Genomic DNA, 5,391 nt, shown 5'->3' with positions numbered 1-5,391 from the left:
ACAGCCAATCAAATTCAGCAAAAAAGCAACCAAACAGGAACTTGGGTCAAATCTCAGCAAATCTTTGAGATATCAACACGTAACTTGATATGTCACAAGAAAGACACTACAACATGTTACCATGTGCAAAGGCAACTTTATATCTCAAAAAATGATTGATATAAAGCAAATCGAATTTATCGCTAACGCTAAAATAATGCTTTACACATCCGCCGGTCAAAAACTGATACTTTGATTCAATCACAAGTTCATATGAAGACTCTTGAGAATGTTTAGTACACAAATCTGAGGAAAAGTTGACTGTAACATGAAAAGTCGATTTTATGTGAATATTTGAAACATGCATGCTTGGCTAATTTCTAGGGCTGTTTCCCCAAATCCTCTCTCCTTTTGTTCCTGTGCGCGCGTGCTCCACATTCTCACACTACAAGGGGCCAGAGCACCTTGACACACGCGCGAGGTTGGTATGACGCACAAGAAGAAGACCATTTTATCGTTGGAGAAGACTTGAAGACAAAGACTGACGAGACTCCTGCAGCCCTCAGAGATTTTCATTGTTACATTTGACAGTGAGTAATAAGAGCCTACAACAGCAGTACAAAACATGTATTTTAGCGTTTGTATTCGTATGATAACTTGAAGACTTTTATACTGTTGTAAACAGGATAGCAGCTAATCTATCTAGGCTAGCTGAGCTAAGGATTTCTCTTTGTACAGACAGTATTACAGGCTAGCAAGCCGTAAAATCTTTAACATTATACTTGCTTCTGTGAGACGCGTTTGAAATTAGTATACTGTGCGTAACTATGCGGTTGTTCTATTTTTACATGTCATTGTTGATGTAATTTAAATTAGTACAGTGAGTTCCAAATGTGTCTTTCGATTAAACACTGCAACGTGTATTACACAATGATCATTTGTGGTGCGGCGTTTATTCGAAGGCAACGTTTAATTAGTAAGACAGATTCAGTGAATTGTAGCTGCAGTGCGGCCATACACAAACAAATAGACAAGGAGGTCAAACAAATGCCGAGCAAGCTATAACCCTTAAGGCTAGTTTTTGCTTTTGTGGACGGCGTTTCAAATTTATGTACTGTACGTACCTACGGTTGGGTTATCCTATCTTTAGCTACATGTCATTGTTGATGTTATTTTGTTTGTTCGTTCAAGTTTTTCTGACGGTCTTCACATCGTAAGTTATTATTTTCGAAACTGTAGCTAGGTAGCCTAGTTTGCTGCACAGTTAGAGCTACCTAGCATTGAAAGTTCCATTGAAAGCCTAGAGACCTACAATATGTTTGTAATCGGCATTTTGTACTATGCTGCACGATTTCCTATCTCTTGATAACATTTTATATTTGTATCAATTTTATACACTAAATTGCCAAAGTATTCGCTCGGTTGCCTTTACACGCTCATGAACGTGAGTGACATCTCATTCTTAAACCATAGGATATGATGTCGGACCACCCTTTGTAGTTATAATAGCTTCAACTCGTCTAGGAAGGCTTTCCACAAGTTTTAAGAGGTTTATGGAAATGTTTTACCATTCTTCCAGAAGTGCATTTGTGAGGTCCAACATTGATGTGGAACAAGAAGGTTTGGCTCGCAGTCCCTGCTCTAATTCATCCCAAAGGTGTTGTATTGGGTTGAGGTCAGGACTGTGTGCAGGCCACTCAAGTTCGTCCACATCAATCTCGCTCATCCATGTGTTTATGGGGCTTGCTTTGTGCACTGTTGCACAGTCATGTTAGAACAGGAAGGGGCCATCTCCAAACTGTTCCCTAAAAGTTTGGAGCATGAAATTGTTCAAAATGTTGGTGAATTATTGCATTTCAGGAAATTAACTTATGGGTGGGAAATATTCAATGGATTGGGCTCGGCGGGGTATTTTGTCATTCATCCATTCCTACTCTATGCTCTTGATTATGTAATTGACCTACAGGAACATCTTTTAGGCTATGTTTATTTGTTTTAATTTTCTAATGTGAGTCAGTGGCTTGGCAGTATTTTAACAGTAAGGTTTGGTTATTTGTGTTAAACTGTCATGATTCTTTTGGTGAAACTTGAATTTAAAGTAAAAACCATTTGCAAGATAAATTGTTCTCAATTGGTCTTAATTTGTATTTATAGTCGAGTCTGTTTCTGTATGTTTACATTTTACAGACTTAAATTTGAATGTAGACAGTGTAAATTGAATAAAGGGAAATAATAGATGTCTAAATATTTTTTTTAAGTAAAGAGATTGGTGTTTTGAGAATCCTAACCATTTCAATATTTTCTTAAAGGTCTGTATACTAGAACTGTTGAGAATGAAGTTATGATAATGTAAGACTATGAAATTGTTAAGCAGTAGTGTGGTATGTTACATTTTATAGTTTTTGATGGTTTTCTATGTGTTTTTTAGATGCCACGTTCCAGCAAGAGATCCAGGGCAGCCAAGAAAAGGATATCTGCTCCAGAAGACCAAGGATCCACTGTTGAGGTTAGACTTCCTTGTGGGAAAAAATGCTAAACCAGTGTGTTTAAGTGATAAGATTAATTGAGAAAAATGAATGTGAAGGAGCATTTTTAACAACGTCTTTGTTACGGACCCATGTTTAAAATGTCCTAATTCAGTCTGTGTGGTTGTGTGTTTTTTATTTTCTCCCCTCTTTCTTTCTATTCGCTGCATGTAGGTATGGTCTAGTTGGCGTTTGTTGGCGGTTGGCTATCAGTCTCCCTACCTCGTGATTGGCAATCAGCCACTCACTTCCAATCAGCGGTTTAGTTGTCAACATAAAATTACCGCACTAGTCAGCTGTTTCAGAGATTGCTTTGGAAAGTTGCTTGTTTAGAGAGTTGTCAAGTCAGAGAGACTTCTTGTTGAAATCATTGTAAATGTTGTTATTATTTTGTTAGAATAGTTTGCTTCATAGTGAACCCTTTTAATAGAGCAGTTATTTTGATATTGTGCTTTAGGTTGGTTTGTTTTTGTTCACTTCACACGGGGCTTTGGAATAGGTAAGCTGCCCTTCATGGGCATACACCATCACACAGCAAACCTGTGTTAACACACTAGGTAAGGAATGGTGCCACCCCATGTATGTTTAGTCTAGGTAAGTTCATGTGTTTACTAGATAAGATACTTTTTGGTTTTTGCTTGGGCATCATTCCATTGTTATTCCCCTGTGATGAATGTGCATTTTCCACACATTGCCATTACCTCCATGTTAGGCAAAGAGGGTTGTAACAGTAACTGACTACTGTTTGCATTAAGTGTTAGGGTTAAAGATGTATGTTCTGAAGTGAACTGTAGGGTCGATAAAAGTATAACAACAAAATACAGTTTATCATTTAACAGTGAGCAGAGGCTTCCCTTGATTTCCTTAATGCTTGTTTTTTGTGAATGTTTAAATGGAATCAACTTCCCTTTCTATCAGGCAGGCTTCTTCATTGTATTTAAAATAAAACTTAAAACACACCTATATGCACTAGTGTTTCCCACTACCTCTTGAGTTGTGATTTTACTTATTTTACTGTTATTGACTGTTTGTATTTTGTTTTTACTATGTATTTTATGGTGTCTTTTTTATTATTTTTTTGTGCTGTTCGGCACCTCGGTCAGCTTTTGCTGTGTTAGTGTGCTTTATAAATAAACTTACTTACTTAGTTAAATGCAGATTGATGCTGAACCTATTTTAATGTTGATGGCTACAGTTACTGTTTGAATCATCTATTAATAAATATGTTACTAATTTCATATGTCATGCTAATCAATAAAATTGTCCTCTTATGATCAACTTGGAGGACTGTGTTCCTGTATTGGCAAAATACAGACCATGGCATTCCAAATGTTTTCCCGTTTTGTATTGTATGAAATAAAATTGTCTTGAAGTTGCTGTCACTTATTTATGCACTACAATGTGTATGAAAAGTTGTAAACTTTCTTCTGCCCCATATCAAATAACCATATTTTTGATGAGCAATAATAAAAAAAAATGTGTGATGTAACTGCTAATATCAGTAATGTACACTTGAAAAACTATATACCAATGTAGCTTTATGAAGACTGGTACTGCTGATGTGTAGTTATTCTTCCTTACTTGATAACCTTTCCTTGTTTTTCAGATGCCGAGGAAGAAGAACTGGCGGAAAAGGCGTCATCACTTGGCTGCTGCTGCAACATGTAGCGCCTTGTCTGATTTTTCTCTATCCACTGATCCCCACTCTACCCCTTGTGATATCCCATCTCCATCTTCATCCCCCACCCCAAGCTTCACCTACTCTGATTTTCCTCCTCTTCCGACCTCTCGGTCATCTATCTTTAGGCCCTGTGACTCTCTTTCACAGTCTGTGCCTGTTGTGAGCTGTGATAATGTATCGCAGTCTCTTTCAAGGACCAGTGGAGCATCGTTCACACTGCCTCTGCAATCTATAAGGTGTGCAGCCATTGGGGCATACTGTTCTCACGGTGAAACTCTCAGTCACCAAGGAAAAAAACTTGATACAAACCTTGCAAACTTTGGTACAAAACTGTGCAACGCTGAAAACTTTGAAATGAAACTTGATAAAAAATCTTGCAAACTTTGAAACATACACTATTGTAATACCTGATGAAATTAAAACTATCAAAAGTCATTCAACAAACTCTGTTGAATACATGAACAGTGGTGAGCTGTCCAACACCATGCCTCCAAGCTGTCATAACAGGTATATACAAGGATCTTTTCATCAAGGACATGTGATGTTTGCAGAAAATGCAGGCGTACAATGTCTGACAAACAGTTTAACAGCAATGTTGATGAATGAACTGAAAGATGTGTGCACGTGGCAAAGTAGTGACCTTGATAATATTCTTGTGAATGGAAACAAGCTTTATACATCAGTGCAGAACCGCAATCAGGTAAAACATACTCATCTTTTGGTAAGTGATTTGCCAAAGTCTCATGTGTTGCATAATGTTGATTTTACAATTAATCTTGGACAAGCATTTAGTGGCATAGTAGGAGTACATGATTATGATCCAGATTTGGCAGACATGTCAATAAGCCTTTATGAAGCACTGCAAAGAGTAGTACTAGAAGATGACAGCTGTTTTTTGACAATTAATAAAAGTACTTGTGCCATTATTAAACACACCAGTGGTTATGCAGTATTTGACTCCCACGCACGCAGCTATGATTGCCTTCTTCATCCAACAGGAGAAAGTGTTGTGTGTTTCTTTCAAACTTTTGAGGATATGTACAGCCATCACATTAATAGGCTTGCAAGTTCAATGAATGCCTTTGGAAAACCGTTTGAGGTAACTGGAATGAGCTTTACAATGAGATTAGAAGACGGCAACAACATAAACACTACAGCACTACACAAGTCTAGTACACGGAAAAGCAATGCAAATGCCATGAAAGC

General features: G+C 37.5%; 1 long non-coding RNA gene across 1 annotated transcript; it reads left to right on the top strand.

Annotated features, from left to right (window-relative positions):
• The first annotated feature begins 504 nt into the window (after positions 1-504).
• LOC136963694 (uncharacterized) lies at positions 505-5,111 on the top strand. The gene is made up of 3 exons (XR_010879037.1): positions 505-569; positions 2,408-2,485; positions 4,111-5,111. It is a non-coding gene; the product is annotated as an uncharacterized lncRNA (long non-coding RNA).
• Positions 5,112-5,391: the final 280 nt, after the last annotated feature.

Source organism: Osmerus mordax, chromosome 2, assembly GCF_038355195.1.
Source record: "Osmerus mordax isolate fOsmMor3 chromosome 2, fOsmMor3.pri, whole genome shotgun sequence".
NCBI lineage: Eukaryota > Metazoa > Chordata > Actinopteri > Osmeriformes > Osmeridae > Osmerus > Osmerus mordax.
This window is presented reverse-complemented; position numbering and strand designations above follow the sequence as displayed.